Source organism: Ptychodera flava, chromosome 13 (assembly GCF_041260155.1).
Source record: "Ptychodera flava strain L36383 chromosome 13, AS_Pfla_20210202, whole genome shotgun sequence".
NCBI classification, from domain to species: domain Eukaryota; kingdom Metazoa; phylum Hemichordata; class Enteropneusta; family Ptychoderidae; genus Ptychodera; species Ptychodera flava.
The window spans coordinates 27,932,831-27,958,292 of record NC_091940.1 but is presented as its reverse complement, the minus strand read 5'-3'; the positions used below and the strand labels follow the sequence as shown (position 1 = coordinate 27,958,292).

The window sequence follows — 25,462 nt, the reverse complement described above, 5'->3', positions numbered from 1 at the left end:
AGAAGCAGTTGTCACTAGTCTCTAACGGTCCCATCCTACGGGTGAGAAGTTACGCAATTTGTGTGATTTGTTAATTTCATTGCCACTCCATTTTGTGGGGTGACGGCGGTTATTCGGGTAAAGTTCCATAGCCTGGGATCCCCAGGCCGAAGAAACTGACCAGACCCATAGTGACAGTTGAAAGAACGCTAAATTTTCAGGTACAGGTAGTCAACGGAGCTGTTCATCGAAAAGGGGCAGGGGAATCGTTTTATTTTTTTAATGGCAGTGGATATTTTAAGGGCAGTGAAACAATATTTTAACTGGATGTGTGGCAGATTTTGTTTGTTTGCTGGGTGGGTAAAATCACATGATTGGCGTTTGGAACGGGTTATTAACGACTGGCGAGACGAAAATGCTCGTAAACTTGTACAGAACAAGAACATTTACGATATACAGCGGAAACGCAGTCAGATGTGTCCCTCGGTAGCTACATGTAAAGAGTACACCAACAACCGCACACTATCCAAAATACAGTCAAAATGTAATAAAGTTGAGGAGAGCTGATGTACATCGACTTTCATCTGTTTATATTACCAATAAAATCAATTATGAAGTATGAAGCTTTTTATATTTTGTTCTTCCCCCGAAGTGTATAGAAAATATACCGTATGGCGACATGTCTGAACTTTTCGTATTGTTTTCCCAGGCATAGCATTCCAATTGCAAAGAGTTAGCGAGTATATAGAGATGGAGCGTTTTACAAGATGGTCTATACCAGACTGCCTGATTAAGTAAAAAATCCTGCATGAGAGATTTAGAATTGACGGACGTCCGAATTCTACTTGTCCAGTTTATTATGAATCATTGTACGACGTAAGCGATCAAGACTTCCAAAGAATTCTATAGACAGGCACGTTTTATAACAACTTTATAATCTTATAATCCGCGGACAACTAAGATCATGATATTTAGCAAAATGCTCTCGTTTCGATTTGTTAGGGTTGCCATCGCAAATGTCGCTCATTTATATGACAAATATGTGCAGTCAGCAGACGACACTCTCTTCTGAGTTCAACTTTGTTAAAATTGATGTGACTTGCGACGAAAATTGATTAATTGACACATAACTATAGGAGAGCTGCATTACCATTTTGTACCGGTGTGTTTCGAATATTGCCAATACACTCTCATTAACATTCACCAGGGGCATCAACGACATCAAAAATCGGCTCGGGGGTGAGTCAAGGTTGTTTAGCGACATTGCTTAGCAACGCAGAAACTTATTCTTGGAAACAGGACGGGAGCATAAGTCAGGGCGGATTGAGCACAGTACCTATGGAAACCGGTGGTTATTTCTTACAAAATATGTGATTCGACTGCGTACTTCTTCTTTTGGCCTTGGACTTTCGCCGCCTTGCCCCAAACGTCAATCAGCAAACAAATCATAAGATAGTTCAGTCACATTAATCTGTACATTTTGATGCATAAATCTTTTGTGATTTATTGTTATTCTGACTACCTAACTCATACACCGGTACCTCCAAGCTCCATCAAATCCCACATCAAGTTGTGGTGAACACCGAGCTCAGTTCCGCATGTGAAATCGCGACCGTGACCCGATGATGATGAATTGCATAAAAAAGTGCTTATATTTCGCTTTTCCCGTCATAGGGGGGGGGGGTGCCTACAGGTTGATAGTTATTATACCAGGCTGATTCCAAAGCTTATTTAGAAATTGAAACAGATACGATATCCAACTAAAAACCGTGTTTTATACAACTGATTCGTTATCTTTTCGCCTAGACCTTGTTGTGACATCCTTACTTCTGGAGCAACCTGGTTGAGCGCGACCGAACTACAATATTTCTTCAATGTCTCAAAACATATTGCACCACGTTGGCGCATTGGACACGTCCTTGTATTTTCGTCAGAAACTAAATACAGTAGGTTTGGATATGACATCGGTTACAAATGATGGAATATTAAAGATTAAAATACTTTTATCGATCGACAAAAAAAAAAAAAGAAAGAAAGAGAGGGTATGTTGAATCAAAGTCGGGAGACACGATACTTTCCACGAATTAATCAACAGTGAGCAACGACCATGAATATTTTATTCAACTTTTAAAATTTAGTTATCGACTTTCTTTGACACCCCCGTTTTTTTGGTTAGGAAATACTGTCTTCAGTCGTTTTGGTACCTCTTAGTATGACTGACACACGATTGCAGGCCTTACCCAAAGTTTTAATTAGGCCTAATTGCTGCTATTTTAACTATTTTGAAAAAGACCTCGCCAAATATCCGGTTCAGCCAGGTGCAGCCAACGAACAATTCACTTTTAAAGGGGTCCTTACTAATGATAAGGTATATAGTGTGAACTGACTAATTTTCAGTCGAGAGGGTAATTAATTCATAATTTGCCCTCCCACTAAAACTTTTTCGACCTACCCTGCCGCACTCAAACCCACTCCCCACTTATTTTTGCCCGTTTCCCCTCCCTACTGTGAATTTTTGAAGCTGCCCTGTGGCGAAAAAAAACTTGCCAATTTCCCCTGCCCTGGAAAAAAATTCCCTCAAAATGTTGTCATTCCTTTTCCCCTGCAGACATGAAAAGTTATAAGTACTAGCCCTGTGTCCCAATCCCAGAAACACCATGACTCAACTTCCCCTGTCCCCGTTTTAAAAGTAGCTTTCTCTCTCCTCGTTTTTCGCCAAGCTCTGTCCCCAGGACAATCAACCGATATCTGCCCTGCCCTACAAAACAAACACTAAATTTGCTCCCCTGCCACTTAAAAACATGTTCCCTGCCTGAGCAAAATTAAAATTTCCTCTGCCCTCAAAAATCGCCTCGGAACAGCTTTTTTCGATGTTCCTGTTCTGTGCACGGGTTTGGCACGTCTGTGTGCGTAACACAGAATATTCATGAGGATAATATTGCGTAAATACAATACAAGCCGCAGTCTGATAGCACGGCAAAACTTGACCCTCTAGCCTGCTGCCCTTGAGTTTGTACATTTATCTGGTGTAAGACAAAGATGGGGCTAAGTTAGCAATATTATTGTCTAACGAGAGCGAAAAAATAACATTTTCTTCAAGATTGAGTAAAAAATGATAGTTATCATCAAATTCTTCGCAGTTCGTTTCGTGAATATTTGAAAACCTAAGGAGCCGTAAGCCATATTGGTCAAAGGTCAATCAGAAGACCCAGTGTGGTGTCGGCGTGGCGTCGCGTACACGTACCGCCAACAATGATCAAAATCTCCAGTCGTTCATCTTTTAGCGTTTACTGACATGTCCCGCCCGTGTTTAGGAATGTCTACAGTCTACCTTGAAATCCTGGACCATCTCGACGACTACGCTGTACGTTTTAATCTAGTACAACTGGAGAGTCCAATCGTGTCGATGTCATGAACTTAGTTACGTTTAGAGCTACTACCAGAAGCTCAACGGTTCGACAAGCAGCAAGTTTATTCTCCGTTCAATCGGGACGAAACTCGACAACCCATTTTAGCAATTTGGACGGAAGAGGGCAACTCTTTTCGCACAAGCGAAAGGTCGACCCCTCGATCGCTGCTGAGTCCTGCATCAGCTGGACGGAGGTCGTGTACAGTATACCAGGTACAGGTATGTATAGTTAACTTGTCCTCTTTGTCTTATTTATTCTTAACCAGCCATATGTAACCAGCCCAAGTGTCTTTTCGTACATACGTCTACTCCTTCTCGTATAAACGTGTTCAGCAATGTCTTTATCTTGCAAAAATGTCTAACGTTTGTGTTGTTTAAATCATCGATATTGCTGATAAAATTTCAATAAACAATGAACATCTAATTCCCAGGCAACTTCATGCTAATGTAACCTTTTCGTGGCGAGGGACTGTACAGAAATTACGGGGGGGGGGGGGTGTTAGGGTTCTGGTGTTGGTGTTTCGAAAATATAGAATAATCACCCTTCAAAAGTGTTTTCAAGAAAAAGATTGCCCCCAACTTTCATTTGTCTTTTGTGTCACAGTCTTATTTGATGTTTTATTAATAACTGACCTAAAATTTCTTATTTGACCTTTGAACTTTCAAAGAATACCCTAAACCTTTAGAAACATGTAATCACTTGGGTGAAAGTCCAATAGCATATTTGTTGTTCACATCTGCTTTCAAACGCTATTCTCACCATCCGGTACTATTCGAAAAACCAAATTTCGTGCACCAACATTCATGATTCACTAGTAACCAGCTCAGTCTAATTTAAGTACATTAATATCAATAATCAAGCATCTATAAATACACAGATGTGGCTAGTTCTGTATTGAAAAATAAGATTTAATGGTTTCCTCATAGATACAATGTGAAGTGAATCACCGTCCCTCCACCCCCGGTCTGGAAACAGCTCCTGTTTGCTCCGAGCCGCGTTGCTGGTAAATATATCAATTACAAAAAATCTCTGAATCTCTGACACCTTAAATGTGACAAGTACGTGAATTTGCATTAAAAATATGCTAATTTTATCCAAAATGACCAGAATGCATGGCGATATTCACTACAGCGATTTTGCTGGATAAACTTGTCGAGACCAAAATATTTTGTAACATAAACATTTTGATATTGAGGTGGGAGCCTCAAGGTTCTTTCACATTTTTATACATAAAAATTCATTTCTTTTCAAAGCTGTCGCGTACTCTTTTGGCCTCCAAAATAGAGCTTGCAAGTAATGATGCTAGACAACTGTATGCGACAGTATCCCTTAGTTACACAGCGGAGCTATATCGGCCGCTAGGTTTGAGTAATGTTAGAATGAAAATCGATTCTAGAAAATAAACTTTTAGGAAGACTTACACCTCGCAATTCCCCATTTTCAAAATAGGTAATATTACTAAGGACATAGAACATACAATGTCTAAGTTGAAAACATTCAGCGCTCTGCATTATACATTAGACTACTCTGTGCACTTTATGTGAAGATTTCAGTGCAGGTATGCACAGTATCCTCAGTGTTTGCATGTTTGGGCAAATATTTAATCACAGCACAATCTTTACCTTGTGCAAAATTGCACATACACCAAAATTACTGTATTTTCACAACTTACTTCAGCTCTGAAGGATGTTGGCTTTTACTGCAGTAGGAAACCATACATTTGTGAAACATATGATGAGTAAATTCAAATTTTAACAGTCATTTTGATTTTGGTAATATTCCTAAGGAACAGAACATGCAACGTCACAGGTGAAAAACATTCACCTCTGTCAGTGTTCAATCTGGGATGTCAAAACAGGGGGTCACTGTAAACCCCTACTCCTGTCCCAAGGGGACCATTTTAGAAATTCGGGGGACATCAACACACATGTAAAACCCTTGAATCTTCTGTGGAAATTACTATATTCTGTCAACGTGGGATTTAACCCTTTCACCACCATGGTTTGTCCCAAATCCATTGTTTTCTATGGTAAAGTTGGACCTGTATACAGGGAACTGGGGGTGAAAGGGTTAAAGGGACATAAGCTGTAACTTGTTGCAAGTTTTTCAGTGTTCTGCTTCTGTATATCAACTACTGTGTCTGATCCTAAAAAGTTTGTCATGCTGAAATTTCAAGTATTCTTTTTGTCAACACAGCTTGTATGTGTGTAGTGATCATTGTTTATTGTTTACAAATGAATTCTAGTCCAGGCTTGAATGCAATTTTCAACAATACCGTAATTTCGTATATTATACTCGTTTAGGTTGTGTTGACATGCTAAATACTTGGCATTAAATTACGAATTAGGGATTCAATGCAGAAAGTGTAGGAAAACCACAAAACAAAAGTTCTGAAAAAATAGCCAAAAGATACAGCTTATGGAGCTTTAAATAAAGTATATATCAACTCTTAAACATACTGTTAACTTGTATGTATTTGGAAATTAATGATCATTGGTTCTGACCTAAGGGTTTTACATAGCGCTGTTTCTCTGGAAAATCAGATATGTCCGACCTAAAATATTGCTGTTCAAAACGATCATAGCTGGCCCTACATGGATGCTTGCCTTGTAGTGTTCAACCTTTGTATGGGTGGTAGACATTGCAGACGCTTCAATTTGAGGGCATGCCCCATCACCTTTGTCTAAAACAGGGGTGCATCAACTACTGGCATTAAAAATCCAAGTCGCAACTAGCCTATCGCCATTATGCACAGTCTATTTTGTCTTGTTTACATTCATTAGCCATGTCACATGCACACAGCTCTACACTACATCAGTCCTTTCTACCCAGCTTCTTACACACCACCTTATACACTCTCACAAACTTATTTCAACTTGAAAGTTAACCCTTTTCCTGCCAGACAGTATTAAGACTATTACTTCCCAATCAGCCAAGTCAGTAAAACGCGGTATTGAGCCCAAACATGGCGTTTTTTCACCTGCTTGGCTTGGCCTGTTATAGCATCTTTAGTCCAAAAAAATCAAGCTTACAATATTTATGTTTTCTACAGCCTTCAAATGTACAATATTATGTTAAAATACACCATATGGAATATGTTGTGTTTCATTAATTTTAACCATCTTGACCTGATGGTGAAATATGGACTTGGCAGGAAAAGGGTTAGCGCATAAAATAATGCTTAAAGATACTGCTATTGGGGCTTTAAAAGGCCGTGAGCTGCAACACTGTGAAATTTGTCCAACCTCAAAGTACCTTCAATTTCTTCAGATATTCATTGCAATCTACAAATTGAACGATATATAGTCATTAACTGTGCCTCAACAGCATTGGTTGTGGCAGAATAGACAAGAAATTGAGCACATCTTTGTTAATTTTAAATTTCCCGCAATTTTCAAAATCTTGCCATAATTAATAGGTGAAAACAAGAATTTTTCCTCTAAGTGGAGTGAATCCCTTTCCCTTCCTTTCAGTGGGTTGCACCATGTTGTATTTGTAAAGATTTAAATGTGTACATCCACCATTTACGCTGTTTATCATGTAGTTGCATGTAGGCAGCCATATTTGGGTGCAGCACCCATTTATTATTTGTCTTACAAGAATCTCCTCATGCAGTCCAACTCTGTGGATAATTATACTAGAGTAAACATCTCTGAGTTGTAGAAATTTGCTATGAACTGATTTTAATCTAAATATAAAAATCATAAAAATAATGTCAAAAGTTGCAACTCATCTGCCTTAAAGTAAACATGAGAATAATTCTGATCTTACCTAAACATGGTATGTCATTTTATTTTGCATCACTTCATTAATGATTTCTAACTTTCTAAATTAATGCAATTTCTGTATCAAATGAAATATGGTCTTATTTTCAACATGAACATTTTGTATTATTGTATAACCATGGATGTAAAAAGAGTCAATCTTTCATCCATGCTTAGTGCAGTGGGAATCCGATGATGTCAAGCCTTTGTAGGCCATGGGAATGCTATTGTCTGATTCAAATGTGAATACCAATTGATATTCAGATTAATATGATTATTCATTGTCATTATTGTCACATGAAATATGATGATTCATCATCTGTGTTTCAGATATTTTGATTTTTCACAGTAAGATTTTTAACTCTTTTATTTATATCCTTGCAAGATGCAGGCCCCTTGGAGATGTTTATTAGGCACTGAAAAAGTAGGAAAAGGGTAGTGTCTCAAGGAAAGACAGAGTTACACAAAAAGGCATGCCAACAACAGGAGAATAAGAGAGGTATGTACTACAAAGTCTGCACTGATAATTTTTAGTCTAAACCAGTGAACTTTGAAGGACAAGGTAACCAAAGCACCAGTGTTGGTGAATTATAGTACATGTACATGGTAGAACCATCATGACACAAGTAAAATCAATTTTACTTAGTTCAGCTTTGATATTTGGTTATACATTTGCAGAGCACCTAACAGCTTTAAGCGACAAAATCTGCCTTTTTAGCTCCGCTGTCAGAGACGCGGAGCTTATCCGATAGACTGATTGTCTGTCGTCGTCCGTCCGTCAACTATGGTCTTCTTCTCTGAAACCGCAAGTCAGATTTCTTTGAAATTTGGTATGGAGGTTCATAGGAGTGACCTCACTCAAGTTTGTTCAAATTGTGGTGAAATTTGCATAATTGTATTTTTGGGGCAATTTTTCCTGTTTTTGGTCAAGAAATCTTCTTCTCTGAAACTTCAAGTCAGATTAATTTGAAACTTGGTATAGAGGTTCCTGGAGGTAACCCAGTCAAGGTTGTTCAAATTGTGGTGAAATTTCCATAATTGTATTTTTGGGGCAATTTTTCCTGTTTTTGGTAAAAAAGTCATCTTCTCTGAAACCGATCGTCGGATTGCTTTGAAATTTGATGTGCAGTTTACTTAGGGTAACTTAGCTTTGCAATTTGTTATACAGGTTCCTACCGATGAACTTAATGGTATTTATTGAAATTATGATGAAATCTGCAATTTTGTTATTTATTGGTAATTTTTGCCATTTGTTGAAAAATGTATTTCTCAAAAAGTACTGGTCTGATAGCTTTGAAATTCGATATGCAGGTTCCTACAGAATAACTAAATTTGATATTTTGACATTATGATGAACTCTGCAATTTTGTATATTTTGGGGCAATTTTTGCTATTTCTGTTAAAAAAATTTGTTTCTCAAAAACTGCAAGTGGATAGCTTTGATATTTGGTATACAGGTTCCAAGGGATTATTGTAATATGTGATATACTAAAATTATGGTGAAATCTGCAATTTTTATTTTAGGGGACAATCATTGCCATTTTTGGTCAGAAAATTTTATTCTCTAAAAACTACTCGTCAGATAGCTTTAGTGGACGTGTCTTTGGAATGATCCGATGTAAAAATTCAAATTATGATGAAATCTTCAATTGTATATTTTTGCAGATATTTTAGCCTCTTTTTTCTGGCCATTGAAATGAGCTATCAAAGATTTCCACCTTCTTCACCAACATGTGTCAAAAATAGTTATTCTCTACATAAACACAGCGGAGCTATATCGGCCGCTAGGTCGCTTGTTAACCTTCCCTTGAAGATACAGATGTAATCGATAGTTATGCAGCTTATTCAATGTCAAACTTTGAGATCACAATGAAATGTGTAAACCCTGCAAATTATTTTGGAGAAACATACAGATAAAGTATCGCCCAAAGCTTCGCTTTTTTAGCCTCATTATCGTTTCCGTATCGTTTCCGCATCGCCCAACCCCAAATCCAACATCGCTCACTCGGTTGTTTGGTATCGTTTCCGTATCGTTTCACTAGCGCATCGCCTCATTCACGGAACTCAAAGACATCGGATATGAGATATCGGGCATGAAAAGTCGATGTCATTTCGTCAAAAGTCATCGAAAATTGAGAATATAGACAAGATTTTATCTAGTTGAAGGTAAATGATCGGTTAATAATCATGAATTTGAACGTCTTGGACGATGTGGGTACGTGATTTAGAGTGATTGGCGCGGCGTGACATATGTAGGCCAACTCAGATTTATACCGTATGCGCATGGTGCGATAGTTTGCCTAAAATTAATTTTATTTGTGATGGATAATTGGTTGCGGAGTGTAACTCTATAGTATGAATTGCGTAGCAATTATTGAAACACTTGGAAGTTCCCGCTATCAGAGTGTTATCAATGTGTTGTGACTAAAGGTCACGGACTTCCTCTACATCATAATTTATTCACGTCAATCGGGTTTAAAGGTCACTGTGTAAAGCGTTAGGAGAATTCATGGCGGCATCACTATATGTGTTAACCTAGTATATGATACACTGCAGTTATTATTTAGCAATTGTCCTTACTTTGTACGGCCAGTTTTTCTTGTGCGCTTTCAAGGACGTACATGTATTTAAGCTTAAAAATACTAATTTCAGTCATTTAAAATGGTAATCCGCACACAGTACCACACATTTCTGGGTTTCTAGTCAGTGGAAAAGTTGTCCCACGTCACTTTTTGACACTTGTCTCATCGGGCAACCCGTACTGGTGTTTCAGTTGCAGTTGTCCAAACGCGACTTTCACTTGCAACCGTTAATGTCTGTCCCTGGTAGAGTGCTATCTTGTTACAAAAATGTTCGCAAATAAAACGGTATACAAACTTCATATCAAATAAAAGCAATTCGTAAAAGAAGCGCATTATAATCACAATATGTTTCAACTTTGTTCCATTTTTGTGTGTTGAAGCAACATTTCATGAATGGATAATGTTGGACATATGGGGTTGGACACATGTATTTGATCTTTCATTTTGTATACCTTTACTCTCAAAAACATGGGCAATGCCAGGCGGCGAAATTTCCGAAGGCGGCAACTTTGCTGTGGCATTTTGAGTGAATAATATGCCGTGGCCAATTGGGACCATGAAATTGACTTGATACGATGCGGAAGCAATGCAAGGCTGATACAGAGGCGGTAATGAAACGATATAGAAAATAAACAAACTTAGGCGACAGCAATGTCGGAAACGATACAGAGGCGATCTGAGGCGAAGTTTTATGCCATACTTTATCTGTAGTGTTGAAACAACTAAAGGGGCTCTTAGATTGAGTTCAAAACACAAATGTACATAACATAACATACAATAATAGCATAGTCAAACTCAGGATGAGCTTTTAACACTTTTAACAGCTTTTAACTGGCCAAAATATTGTTGAAGGAATCCATGAAGTGTATTTTATGAACCTTGCCAGGGAACACAACTTTGAAACAATATCACAAGACACACTCATGTCCAAGAGTTTGTTGCAAATTTAATATTGAAAGATGAAACAAGCTTATGCTCTGATAACATGTTCCAGATTACACGATGTGCTAAAAAAACCATAGTTTTATCTTTTATTAACATTATACGAAACTGTTTTTGGAACAACCAACTGTGTGCATGAAAACTCTTGCCTTATTTCACAAAATGTAACTTAATATACATTTTTTCATAAAAACATTTTGCATAGTCAAAACAGCTTCAGTGTTGCACCCGCTGGGAACAAGGATATAGTTTTGAACTAGTATTTACTTAGTGCTGAACTGACAGTTATTGAACAGTATTCAACAACAGCCAGTCCATGCTTCAAGTATCTCTATTATACTTCAAACTTTTCTGTATGGCTGTCTATATAATTTCTTGAAAATTATATAAAATGTATATAACACGATTGGAACTAATTTGGGATAATTGGATTTTCATATTTTCAAATTTCTCAAATATGTTAGGTGCCCTATAGTTGAATGTTGCAATATTACCAAATACTCATAAAAACAAGTGCATAACATAAAAAGAAAAGTAGATGAGGTTACATTTGTAGATGAAATCGACATTACTTCATCCAATTATCCCAAATTAGTTCCCATTGTGTTATATGTACTCTAAATAATGCATGATATTGAAAAATCATTTGAAATGGTTATTGACAATGAGTCTCCTTCAAAGCATTTTTTCAAATTTTTATTTTTAGTAGTCTACAGTTTTCTCTACACATGTGAGCTATGCCTGGCTTGACTAGGGAATCTCTGTTGGTACAAATCAGAATGAATCATGGGATATTTGTAGTATGGGTTGGGGTCTTTGCATAGTTAGCACTATTAGATATACAGAGTCAACAATTTTGTCACAATAATTGTACAAATGTACTAATGGGTTCAAATAAAATTTAACAAAGCAAGACTTACTTTAGTTGAGGGTTATGTAAATTGACAGTTCCATTCTGATGTGCTCAAAGTCTTTGGACAAGGATGACAATGTTAAAATGATACATGAATTTCCCTATGTTCCTAAGCATAGGTGGAATGGAAGGCAACATAATATGTTCAAATCAGTAATAAGTCATGATACCAGAGTTGATCTTAAAATATCAAATGTACCATATTGTTAGTTATGGCAGTGACTGTAAGTATTATGCCATCATTTATCTCACTCTTTGCATTATTTTAAATAACCATCATTTATCATTTCTACCTACAGATTTTAAAGAGGAGAAGTGCAGTGATCAATGCAGATGAGAAGGGTTTCTGGAATGATGTAACTGCAGACCTGATGTCTGATGAGGAGGTCCCACCAGATGGAAGGATAATTGCCTCCAGGCCTTCTTGGCGATCTGACAAACTAAACGTTTTGATAGGATAGACACACTCAATCAGCGAATGCTTAATGACTCTAATTCAAGACACTACATACTGCAGAGGAAGTATGGCAGAGCCAGTGAGAGACCACCTGATAAAAACAGTTCAGTGACAATTGTGTGAGACAGAACAGTGATGCATAGCTTTTCTGAGTAATTATCCATCATCCTCTGTTGGTCAGCAACTGATTTGTTCTCAATTTTAATTGCTTTACTTGAAAAGTAGTACACAGAGCTGGTGTTGTAAGTTCAGTGAAATATAAAGTCATTAGCTGGCACAGGTCAGTTACACCAAGAAAAGTTTAGTATAACCAAGGCATAACTTACAAATACTTCACAAGTACATCTTTGAAGTACTGCTGAAATTTGTCACTTTGACGTATCTGGATTTGTGCCCTCAAGAATTTATCAAGGTGCAGTTACAGTGTTTAAACATGCTGAAACAAATGTGAGCCACACCGTGTTACTGATGGTATTTTTCTATTTCTTGTCCAAAAATTTCTCTGAAATTGCTTGTCAGATTGCTTTGAAATTTTAAATGCAGGTCTCGTAGGATAATATAATTGAAGCAGTAATCAGTTTGTCCTGAGATATGCAATATTGTGTTTTTCAGAGCAATTTTTCCTACTTTTTTAGATTTTGATGAACTGAACAAAAGCTACAATTTAACAGTGCACATACATGTATGTGATAAGTAAGAGTTAATTAAACATACACTACAAAAAAATTCACCCCTGAGACAGTTCCTGCACAGGCCCTGATACAAACTGTGTTACAGGTCTGTGTCAGCAAATACAGAAGGAGTTCTATCAGGGGTGATGCACATGTCTGTATCAAGTACTGTAAACACATGGCTGTATTTCTACCAATTACAGCACCTGTACACAGTGCTGTGAACACTGATCTCTAACAGGGTCTGAAATTTTTCAGTGTTCAAACAATAACATTTCTTTCTGCTTCAATCATCAAAATTTGCCAATTTTTACAACAAATTTACACCCTGAAATCCATCCAAATTTTCAGGCCCTGTAGCTGACACACCACTGTACGCACACCGGTGGTTCAGTGCTGCAATTATAGGTCTTGATACAGTCAGAATTTACAGCATTGTATACAATCCTGTACCACCATGAATCAGAATTTACACAACCCTAAAATTTGACAGGTTTTTACTGGTCTTGCAAAAAAGGTTATTTCTCTTGGCCTGTTACAGGTAATGATTATCCTCTGTTACAGGCATGTGTCTGCCTTTTCTTGCTGTGTAGATAGCTTGAGTGCTTCATATTCAATCAAGAAACTCTTGAAATGATTTTTTATTCCTATATTTAAAGGTACACATAGTTGATCTTGTAATTTGGTGAATTACACAGTCATTAGCTGACACATCTCAATTGACACAAACTTACTGTACAAAACTTAGGAATACTACACATGTATATCTTTTAACGTATGCCAAAATTTACAGCATACTGTAAAGAGCATTAATTTTCACCAGGATTTAATTTCACTATTTTGCTGTTTGGGACACATGATTCACTGTGTTTTATTTTCACAGATCAGGCCGTGAAACAATGAATTCTATTATAATTTAAAATTGTCATATGGGTTTAATTGAGCTGATTTTTAGTTGCTTGTTGTATTTTGGGTTATTTTCCTGTTTTTGTTTAAAATAATTTCTCTGAAACAGGTCAACAGATTGCTTCAAAATTTTGTATACAGGTCAATAGGGATGATAATGGTAAGATATCAAATTGTTCTGATGAACCATATTTCTCCCTGTTAGGCTCAGGCATATTTAAAAGTGACTGCATTAATTGATATTAGAGTTATCAAGGCTATGGAAATTCTTTTTTTACAGTATTGAAGATAACTTTGAATGTGTCTCAGGAAATTGTTCTGAATGTTTTTTGTCTGTATTTTTTATTTATTTTACTAACATTTACACATTCGTTTGGAATAAAGAAGAATCATTTACAGTGATCTTGGATTTGTGTATCTAAATTGCAGTATAGTTTTCAGATGCAATCTGTACTCTATTTTGCTGTAGAAAGCATCATTACATTGGTGTCTTCACTTGTAAAAAGAATACTCATTGCGTATACACACACACACACACACACACACACACACATATATATGTATATATATATATATATATATATATATATATATATATATATATATTATATATATATAGTGTATGTGATGCCTGTATGAGTAGAAATACATGAGTCAAAAGCTACAAAGCATTACTGTTATTTGAGGACCCACCCCCACACCCCAGGTCCCCCGAAGACAGTGTTGGATAATTATGTAAAAATTGGTGAATAATAAGTATGGATATATGCGGCAACTGTCCCTTCCATTATTATGTAATCAATCAAGCCAAAAGTACTGGTCCCTTGATCTCTATAAATTAGAGAATCCAGTAGTATCCTGAAATACATATATAATGGATAACACGTGAATCCAGCAGAATCCTGCAATGGATTAAGCAATGGATTCTGTTCCGTATCCGACAGAACATTGACCACCAGAATCCACTGGCATACATAATGTATATTTTAGTATTCTGGTGGATTCTTGAAGTATCCAGAACAATATACAGAAGAATCCTCAATGGATTTCTCACTTTTGGCACAGTGTACCGGTTAGATAAGTATCCCCTAATTGACTAATCTGTTGATGACACCAGTTAGTGTTTGACAAGCCTGCAGCTACTGTTCCCAGGCCCTGGGACGGCTAACCAACCAGATCAACACAAACCAAACCATGGTAAAATAGTAAAGTAAACAAAATTGTGTCACAGATCATGAGTTTGGTTCTATTACCCTCTCACCGTCCCCTCTAAAGATGCCCAAATTAACGCAATTCAACTATAGACAGTAGAGGGAGCCAACTGTACTGTTTATGATAACAAATCGCGGTTTAGTAGTGTTTTAGAACATCTATCATGTGATAAAGATTTCAGGAGCCATCGACGTCGTGGCCATTTCATAGCTAGTTTCGTTTGTCGGGCCACGCGGATGTTCACTTTCCTGTCTCAAGGCTGAAATTTATGCATGTGCGTCAATGGACAAACGTATTCACTTTATTGCCAAATTGGGCGTTAAAAACCCAGCGTACTCAGTTTGTACTGACCCAATATTACTGTTGAACGCTACATGATTGTATCACAAAATACGATTGAAATTCAAAATCGTCGAAGTAAATAAGAAAATAACGCCACCGATATAAAATAGAAAGGTCAATCAAGTGCATGGCGGTAGAAGAGACTGCTTCAAAGGATGGTCACCCATTAATTAGAGTATTATTTTGAGGTCCCGACATCGACTAATTCTTCATCAGGTATTTCTATGCCGTAAATCACAAATTAAAACATATTGAATATGGGAATCATGTAAAAAATCAACAAGGTCGCAGTTACAAGCTACCTGTGAAAGGTCGCGATCGACTACTATCGATGGAGGAAGCGTGTCGCCCTTGAACAGAAATAATTATATTACTTTTGTGAAAGGCATGTAAAAATTAAGAGAAAATAGCTTCAGGTCATAAGGACCTGCACCAAGCCAAAGCTTCAGGTCCTTACAGAAAACTGCCGGTCCTCAATAAATGCAGTTGTTAACGACCATTAAAGTCAACTTCTCCACCGATACTATGCTTTTGAATGTTGTAATATTTAATTTTTCATATCCTTTTATCAATAGAGTCAGTAAGTATTCACTCCAAAGGACTATTTTTCACATAGATTGCAGAATAGTGTAAATGAATGATCATGAAATATTCATCTACATGATCAGGAATCTGAAAAAGATCACAGCCCTCATCTTCCTCAAGGTCATGCGCACACATTTATCAATGTTTTCCATCACCGGGGGGGGGGGGGAGACAACGGGACTAACAGGAGAATTTGACATTTTTCCTAGCCATGTCAAATCCCCTACTCTCGGACTATAAAATGATGTCAAACACCCAGGGGCCGGGGAATACAGGCTCATGCACTGGCATGGCTACATGTGGCTGATGATAGCGAGAAATTTTTTCTATCGTAACTTCTATGGGGAATGGTGTTCTCTACATTGCTGTGTACAATAGCGCTGTTCACGGTTACACGTTGTTCCTAAATATAGCTGTACGCGCGCGACATCGGACACACAGCTTGAAAGCGGACAAATTTTATCAATGTTGCACACATGGCCGTTTTTGCAGGTTGTACTCTGAGTCCTGAATATGCCTTTTATTATTCATTGTTACACTAGCAGTCGCCTACTAAGATTTGTTTTCGTCGATTTTGCATGCGCAATTTCAATTTCTAAAAATGCGGACAAATATTAATTTTTGCATATTAATAAGAACAGTGACGTAAAGTTATTAAAATGACTCTGAAAAGTTTGACAGACCTCGATACTGCTGAAAACCATCGACACAATCAGTTAATGATACCGTAAAATCTTAAAAGACGTAATTTTTGCGACATTTAGGCCTACAGTCCATGATGACGCTGAGTTTTGCCTGCCTGTCGTAAAACGGTATACATCGAAACAATTTGAAGCCCTACTCTCGGCCTCTGAGAGTATACACGACAGACAGTGCAACTCGACAAAACTGTTAATGATAAGGTCGCTCTGTTTTATAAAATGCACACTTGTTATCACGATATGTCGTGGTAAGAGTCGGCCTTGTGAACTTTGGTTAAAAACCAACAAGCGAGCAAGATGTTCTAGCGGTCCACAAACAAACGCAGCGAAACTTGAACTTGACTGTCGACTGCAGGTAGTGCAATTGGGCTGTCGTGTAACATCTAGTCCTTGTTCAAAACTTGAGGTAAACAAATACCTCCATGTTCAAAACCAAATATGTTTAGTCAACAGCACTGTTCTCGTAGTAGGTTTTTGTCTTAAACTCTTCTGTGAACCGTTTATGTTTTTAACGCTTCAATGAAAAATCAAAGCAAGAAAATAGAGTCAGTTTGATAAAACGAAGGGCTGTATTATGTACATTTGTGTACATGTAAATTCCGAACACTTTAAGTGTGGAACTATTGAAGTAGTACTGGGTGTTGTTATCATATGACACAGATATGCTAACATTACCAGGGTTACACTCTCTAGACAAGTATTATTATAATATCACATTGTTGCACCAAAATCAATCCATTCCATCATTGCTAGAATCTGCATGCACGGACGTAATTCATACTGATCTGAATGTAATCAGTTGCACCGTGCTATGCGCGTCGATCGGAGGGGTTAGACTTTTTGTAAATGTAAAAAGTCGCAAGACAAAAAATTACTATGTTGCGACATTGTCAACTCCCACCACCCCCGGTCTGGTGTACCATAGAGATCAAATTCCCCACTACCAGACACGAAGTGCGATCAATATCCCCTGTTGCCCCGCACTCCCACGGTGGAAAACATTAATAGGTGCATGACATTCAAGTCTGAATCGCATGATTCAGAGTCAGTCATCATCTGCATCTGATACAGGTCTTGACGGAGAAATTTTCATCATTTATTCCAAATTTCAGTCGGTCATAAGGACCGACATGTTGCCAAAACCTTCGGCCGACGAGAAATCTGTCGGTCTCGGACCGTCGGACCGACGTTAATTTCGCACGCTGCTTATAACTGAATGCGTCATTCTAAAATCGTGAGGTTCGAGTCTTGTACAAGTAAAGAAATACGTGAACTTCAGTCAAACAGTTGAATATCGCGTTTTCTGATATGTTGAATCGAGCATTCGTCGTTCTTCGGTGGCGACTGGCCGTTGAACTACTATAATAACGATGATAGACAACCCAGCAGCACGCTGTTTGTCCGCGTGATTGAGTTTATAAACAGGAAAATGCAGTTGGTGATTCGAAAAAAAGCACTTTCGTGGTTGTTTAAGTTTTTTCAAGTTCATGGAAATAATTCTATTATTTTCTATTTTGGTTTCTTTAAATTTATTGCATAAGTGTATAATTACCTTATTCAATATCGTTTTCAAGCTATACTGACATGAATTTGTGCTGTGAAATATCGCATACTTTTCAATCGAGATTTACTTCGACCTGGACTTCGACTCATTTCATAAGCAGTCCGCCAATGACAAATTATGTCTGCTCTATATAACTGTTCGTGATAGAGGGACCGTGGTCTGCTCTATAAGAGCGCCGGTACAAATTGAAAAACAAATGCTAGGTCAACATTGTGTTTACATTGTAAATCACAGCATCATTCTAATGTAATATAGCAAAACTTTACGTGCGTTACCCGTATCACGTTCCCTCTTTACCCGCATAGAATTTACATAACAATAAGCTTTTCCAAACCGGGCAGAGCAGACACCGGTGCGATATTTTGTCGCTTTAAAAGTTCGAACTATTGGCATATTATTTCTAATTTCTACTGAGAGGCATGTTGCTCGCTCAACTGTCGAAACAAAAAGACGTCGCAACCATTCTCACAAAAAAGGCAGAAAACTTTTGGTGACGTACAGGAACGTAATGTTCATTGCATGCTTTAAACCGTACAGTATAAAGCGGAACAGTTTTGATTGCCAGACTTCACTGGGCATATGCAGACATAAAAGTCATCTGACATTTTTATCGTCAGTCGCAATTAGTTCGGAGCGGATCGATTTTGAATGTCGGACTTCATTAGGTGCAGACGAACATGTAAAGTGTTATCAGAAAAAGACGTAATTTTGGATTTTCGAAGTAGGCCAAGTTTGATTGAGACGGGGTCAGTTTGAATGTCAGACTATATACTTTGCATAGAGACCACGTCAATTCGAGAAAAAACGCAAAAAACCTGTTTTGTTACTTCGACGCGACGGTATTTGATAATTAAACGTGCATTAACCTAAACGCAGGCATATTTTATTACCTAGTGATAATGTCGATCGGGAATGACAATTGTTCAAAGAAAAGTTCCGAGAAAATAAAATAAATAAATAAAATAAATCACGGAAAACTACCGATTTTTGGAGCCTTGTTTCGGCACGTCGCCAGAGCTAATGGCTTTACCAGGCAAAAAAAATGACGATGAGTCATTACTGAGATCGGACGTGTCCTAATTCATAATATAAGCTTGCTACGTTCCCCAGATACATCGGACTAATGTTTATTGTTCACAAGTTGTGAGAAGTAATCTAATAAATGACTAGAACCGTCAAGCACCGCAAGCGGCTAGTTCATCCTCCAACCACAACTATCGGTATTTTCGAGGTATAGCCTAAACTTACTTGTATAATTAGGGTTATCATACGAAGTTTGGAGGGTACCGACTGATGTTTCCGTATTTTGGCAAGTAGCGCAGCAACTTTATCATGCCTTCAACAAACAGGTTTTGAATTGCTCTGAGCTCCGGTCAGAGGGTGGAGATTCCAAACCAAAGCAAGGTCATTCGAACGTAATGTAAAACAATCGACGAATACCCTGGCAACGTTTGCCGATAGGGTCCGAGGAGCGGTCGGCATATTTTTTCGCGTACAATCCGGGGGAGTTCAAAAGAGTTCGTGGGGGATGTCGCCCGATCGACTGTCAAATTGTATGACATCGCAACCATTTCCAAAATAAAACGACACTGAAACCCTTGGTGAGGTACGTGAACGTAATCTTTATTCACCCGTGATTACGTTCAGATGCATTGAGGAAGGTGCATAAGCTTACAACGCGAAGTTTACCGAGTTTGACCATGGTTGACCGATGTGTAAAACACAATCACTGCATCAGAAAAAGATGTTCGTTTTTTTCGGCTCCAATTAGTCCGGAGTAGGTACAATTTTGGATGTCGGACTTGAGCAGATATGCTAAATATATTCAGAAACGGACATAATAATTTGGTGTTCTGCATCATAGGTTGGGATTCTGGGAACAGTTTTTGAATGTCAGACATTGTATTGACCGACATAATATACCAGAAAAAGTCGTGGTTTTTGGTAGTTTTTTCGACCCTAATTTCATTCAGAGCAGGATCGAAGAATTTGAGTGTGGAACTTTGTTGCATGTCGACTCACATGTAAAATGTTAACAGAATTGGACGTATTTTGGGGTTTTGAGGTCGTAATATTAAGTTGGATGGAGAACAGTTGTCTCTTATCGGGTATGGATAAGCTTAGACGTGAAACATACCGGTAAAACAGGTAGTTTTGGCCGCAATGCGTTTTGAGCGGAGACACTTCCGTATGTCGAAAACTGACTTATTGGACTAGGCTTCAACCACCGTCCCTCCTGGGTGGAGGGACGGTGCTTCAACAAACATTATTGTTACGGTTTATTGTTGACAGGTGGGAGTGATCATGGGTTTTGGAGAAGCCCAACAACGTTACTATGTAAATTACGCAACGCTGTGTCATTCAAGGGGAATTATGCAAATAGGAATGCAAATGTGTCCACAATGTTTACAAAAGCTCCCCGATTTGACCGGGATAGCCACGTGCATATGTTTTGAATTTTAAAAATCGTGTATTACACGGAAACAATTACTTATTATGAATGAGCGACACAGCTCAATGATGGCCTTGATTTCAAGGCGTATTCTCTGAGAATTTCGAAAATTTGACAGAAAAATGACCAATTTAGTATTTATCTACCTTAAGACATAAGATAAACGATGGCACGCGAACTGGCTCACAATGTTCATTTTTGTTAAAATCTAACACATTTCCGAGTATGTTATGATTTCAAACTTATCGTCCACTCAAAGGCTATATATTACACGGATTCAAATTTATCATAAAACAAAAAATGACCAAAATCACTCAAGGAAGGTGGGTGTACCCCTTAAAACTACTTTTGTGCCCTTATCAGTTAGGATTCCTATCCAAATTTCTACGATGTGAAAATCGCATTGCGGAGACGGCTAATGTCACAATTATTTCAAATTTCATGAAAAAAGTACGTTTCCGCCAGAAAATGAACCGTCTACATGGCAGTTTGTGTATTCACATAAATTAGTGTGATGGCAGGTTAGCCTATGACGTCGGACTGTCAAGTACGGTTTCTTTCAGTTGCCGGGAGGTGCTAACTGATCCTCGTTAATTGGGATTAGCTGATAAACAAAGGCTTGTTCCAGATCGATTATTCTCTTTGTTCACTCGCCAGTTCCTTTCCATGATGGGTAGACTGGGAAACTACTCAGAGATTCGTAAATGTAGCGATTTTGTCGGGTGGTAATACGTGTTTTAACAAACGACCCGGTACTTCTTTACAGTGTAAATGTTTTGCCTGTTTTAGGTTAGCCAAGATACGAAGCCCTCCTATACTGATTCCGGCAGTACGTATGTAGTGTTCACTCAAAGGGGTTTGTTAGCGTATCGAGCCCGATACCGTTTTCATGTGCCGATATCTGATTAATCAACTCGACAACATATCCGATAGCCAAAAAATCTCCACTTACTCAAGTTTTCACGTCCGTCGTTGTTTCTTTATCCGCACGTCAGTGTCTTTTGTACTGAACAATTTAATATCGTATCGCGCAGTTACCTCCATGATCATATTTTAATTTTGCAGTCAGTTGTTCGCATTTTCAAAGCTTGCTCTTCTTGAACGATTGACACAGTGACAATGCCATTTCCAAAATGTGAATGAGAGATCGACCAATGCAAAATAGATGACTCGGAGCAAAGCCAGCGCGAAAAGAACTGACAACGTCCGGTGCGGCAAGCTTATGATTAGCTGACCACAAGTAAAATTGACAGTTATGGCTACTTATTAAATTTGACCGCAGTTTGGGCTGTTTCACCTTTTGTGAATTGAAATATCTTCCGATGCCGTCATTGATGCAAGCGACGATGACGATGTCACGATCCCCATCCGATTTCCCCGACGGTTGAATCGTGTCTATCCGAGTATGAATGATACCCTGTAGCTATGGGTAACCGACCATTGCCGAACAATGCCGAAGATCAACCGAGTAACGTTCCCGGAATGGCAAGGCTTGGTTATCACGGGTAAATGAAAAAGCTGGCGTTGAAAACGTTGTTTCGTGCAGCTTTGTCGGACTAGGTCAGGTTCGTAGGCAAGCCATAGGGTTTGAGCAAAGGCATTTTGCGGGTTTTTTTCATAATTTGAGTCATGACGTCGCCATTGATGCAAAATTTCAACACGATCTTGTAGTTAGCTTAGCCCTGCGTACGATGCTGTGTGTTCCGCTACAGCTAACCGCCCCGCTCACCACAGCGGGGCGGTTAGCTGTAGCGGAACACACAGCATCGTACGCAGGGCTAGTAGTAGCTCATCCCACAATTACGTTGTCACACGTGCCCTTGAAGAAGCAGGAATCAGCAAGTCGAAAGAAACAATTGCAAGTTCTGCAGTTTAAGACTATATCTCGGGCGACTGAATGGCTATGTCGCTTTCGGTAAAGTTAATGGCACCGACCTTGGCAAAATGCAACTATATTCTATAGGACTATCAAAACAAAATAAAGAATCGGCAGTTCCGATTGCAAATATGTCTGCATGCTCCACCTCCTATGTTTATCTGAAACCGAGTAAATGGCCATACAGGGCAATCACCTCCTCCAAAAAGAGAACTACCGTAAACGCATGTCTTCATGCTTATCCGATTCATTTCCCAATCATAACGTCAACCCAAACTTTGATGAATAGTCGAAAATCTGAAACAGGGATTTGTAAAAACTCCATGTTTACAAAAGACTTAACACAATTTTACAAAGTGTTGTGAATACGAAATAAAGTTGCATTTAGAGAATTTAATGGGTTGCTTCGGTTAGGTGTGTCGCTTTTATCTTGTTTGCTGTGCAATCAATGTGTTTTAATATTGACAGCACAAGTAGGGAGAGAAATTTGGCGTCAGTTTTCGAAAATTTTACATCCGAACGAAAAATGCCTTTGATACGAAACAACCGGATTGCTTCGGTTTAGAGATTTGTTGCGCTCATCCTTGTTTGTTGTGTAATCAATGTGTTTTTTTGTTGACACAATTAGTAAAGAGATAAATTTTGCGTCAGTCCCTGCAGTTTGGTTCATGAGATTTTGTGCTGCGGACCAGTCTATATACCTAACTCATGCATATTTGTTGCGTACCTGGCATTTTCCCAGCATTTAAAATTGGATCTGTGGTGTGATCATCTGAAAGTTTTGTGTTTTGTGCGTGCCAACACTTGATAGCTAAGGCTAATCAGACACATATTAATCACCTTCGACAGATCAAGCTGATGAGGCTGCACGTGTGGACAACGAACCATGTGGCCATACTGTATATTACGCTTGTCACTGATACTTGTCTTCGCATCGAAGCATAGACCCTCTAAAACACGTCTATGATCGAAGTAAATAATCACTCACATGATCCATGAGTGACAGCTTTTTATTTGCCCCTTTGCATCAAAGCTGAACCGCGTCACGGCATTCCTTGCATAAATGCATATGAAATTAGCTGGTTACCGTTGCCGCCTGGTAGCGTTGTTTGCTTTTTTGCTTTTTCACATTAATCCTGTTAGTCTGAAGTGATAAGTCGACTACATTTGTGGTCATAAAGCTTTCCCCCAGATTGAGCGCTCTATATAAGACTGCGCTCGATTCCCGATAGTTTCGAAACCGACGTTTGGTATGCAGTGTAAGATTTTTTTACAGACTGCCTGACTGACAAACATTAAATGTTGTAATTTATGAAACGTGTGTGTTTCACGGCATATAGCCGTTCCGTTGGTTGAAGAATACTCGAAACGTAGGCCTACACACTGTCCCTCCACAAACTGGCCTACATCATGGATGTAAAAAACAGACATCCATGCCTAGATAAGCTCACTCTTTTAGCGAATATAGGCTACAGTAGAAGTCAGGTCTCGCTGCCACTCTCTACATTAATGCAGCGTGGAGTAGCATGGAGGTACCATACCTCCATTGATAATGCAATCATGAACCATGTCCTGTAAATCCCAGTAAAAATCACACGCGCAGATACGGATACCTAGCTTATGTTACACAACTGGTATCAGTGGTAAATGACGTTATGCTAGCAAGTACTGCGGTTTTACAAAAGTTTCGGCAGAATTTTGAGGTTGTGAACGGGTTACGAGTATTTGATTCAACGTTACCGACGTGGCCCTAACCGATGTATAAGTTGGGCTTAACCATGCCGGTTAAAGGACATTTAAGCCATGTCGTATACGTCGGCCTACAAAGCGGATAAGCTGACGGTTAAGTAACGTATTGGTAAGTAAACAACCGACGGTTCTCTTCCGGTCCAGTCGGATCAGCCATTGAACCGGTGACGAACCGCTGACAAACCGTTGCTAAACCGGAAGTGTAAACGCCCGATTTCATACAGTGAGTGGCAAAGAAACCTTGATGAGTTTCTGAGTGGTCGGAATGAAAGTGCACAAAGAGGCTCCGTCCTGATGACTTGATCTCAGAATCAACTTTCGAGCCATAATACCTTCCAAGAGATGTTGCCGCCGTTTTGGAATTTCCATCAAAGACTTCGACGAAATCACAACACGGCTCTGTGTCAAACATTTCGAATTCCAGCTTCCGGACAAGAAAAACAAAAAGAGTCGTAAATCACTATTTTGGGGGGAGACACAGCCATCTCTCCTGCGAGCTGGTAAATGAGGATCACGAAAGAAAAGGGTTTCTCAACATTCAAACGCTTTTGACTGGTGTCATGAATGCTACAAGCCGAGCTCCAAAACCCTACCCTGGAGGTGTAAATCTCGCCTGCCCTTAGGTGGCCAGAACCAATAGCACTCACTGTCAACAGAAGACACTGTGAGCATATCAGTGCAATGGACTAATGAGGAATAAACATAAAATGGTGACTCCATTTACAGAGACTAGTCAAAAGGCAAATGCAAAGCGCCTTCAGAAATTTAGGTAAGAAATGCCTGGTGTGTCCCGTTCTAGTTGCTATGATGTACATAATCGTTACTAAAAAGATGACTGTGAAGCTGATATTATGCCGTGGGCCAAAATTGTTGTAACCTCGTATGATGTTTAAAACGGCAAGTTGAACTTGAATAAAATTTAAGTTATCCCCTTGTAATCATGTTTAGTTTCGGCAAATTTGGGAAGCATTGATGTTGGATTTATTTTGTCCTTGCTTTTGTTCGTACATTAGAAGAAATCCGTTTTAAAATTATCGGTTTGCATGCATGTGAGGAGTATGGTTGTTATTATATTGGTTGAAATTTAGCTATGGATAAGGCTGCAATCGATAAAGCCAGTCCATGTATAGAGTAGTTGGTGATGCAGAGGCAGGTCTCGTAGTAGCTAAGTAAGGCACAGGCTTTGTATAGCTCACAGTTGGTGTCATTTGTCTGTACTTTCTACCGATGGCACCATTTATAAAGTGGTACGCGTGGTTCAATTGATCCATATCTCAAAGGACGAGAATTTCAATGCTTCAACTTTGCCTGTTGGTTTGGCCTGCTTGGTGCAAGTTGTAGCATGACTGATCTGGGA

At 38.7% G+C, this 25,462-nt stretch overlaps 1 long non-coding RNA gene across 2 annotated transcripts; it reads left to right on the top strand.

Annotated features, from left to right (window-relative positions):
* Nucleotides 1-3,165: 3,165 nt before the first annotated feature.
* LOC139148043 (uncharacterized) lies at nucleotides 3,166-14,026 on the top strand. Of its 2 annotated transcripts, none has more exons than XR_011555859.1 (3): nucleotides 3,166-3,607; nucleotides 7,545-7,652; nucleotides 11,890-14,026. It is a non-coding gene; the product is annotated as an uncharacterized lncRNA (long non-coding RNA). The 2 variants fall into 2 exon arrangements; XR_011555860.1 differs by having other exon boundaries at nucleotides 3,170-3,607; nucleotides 7,539-7,652.
* The last annotated feature ends 11,436 nt before the right edge of the window (nucleotides 14,027-25,462 follow it).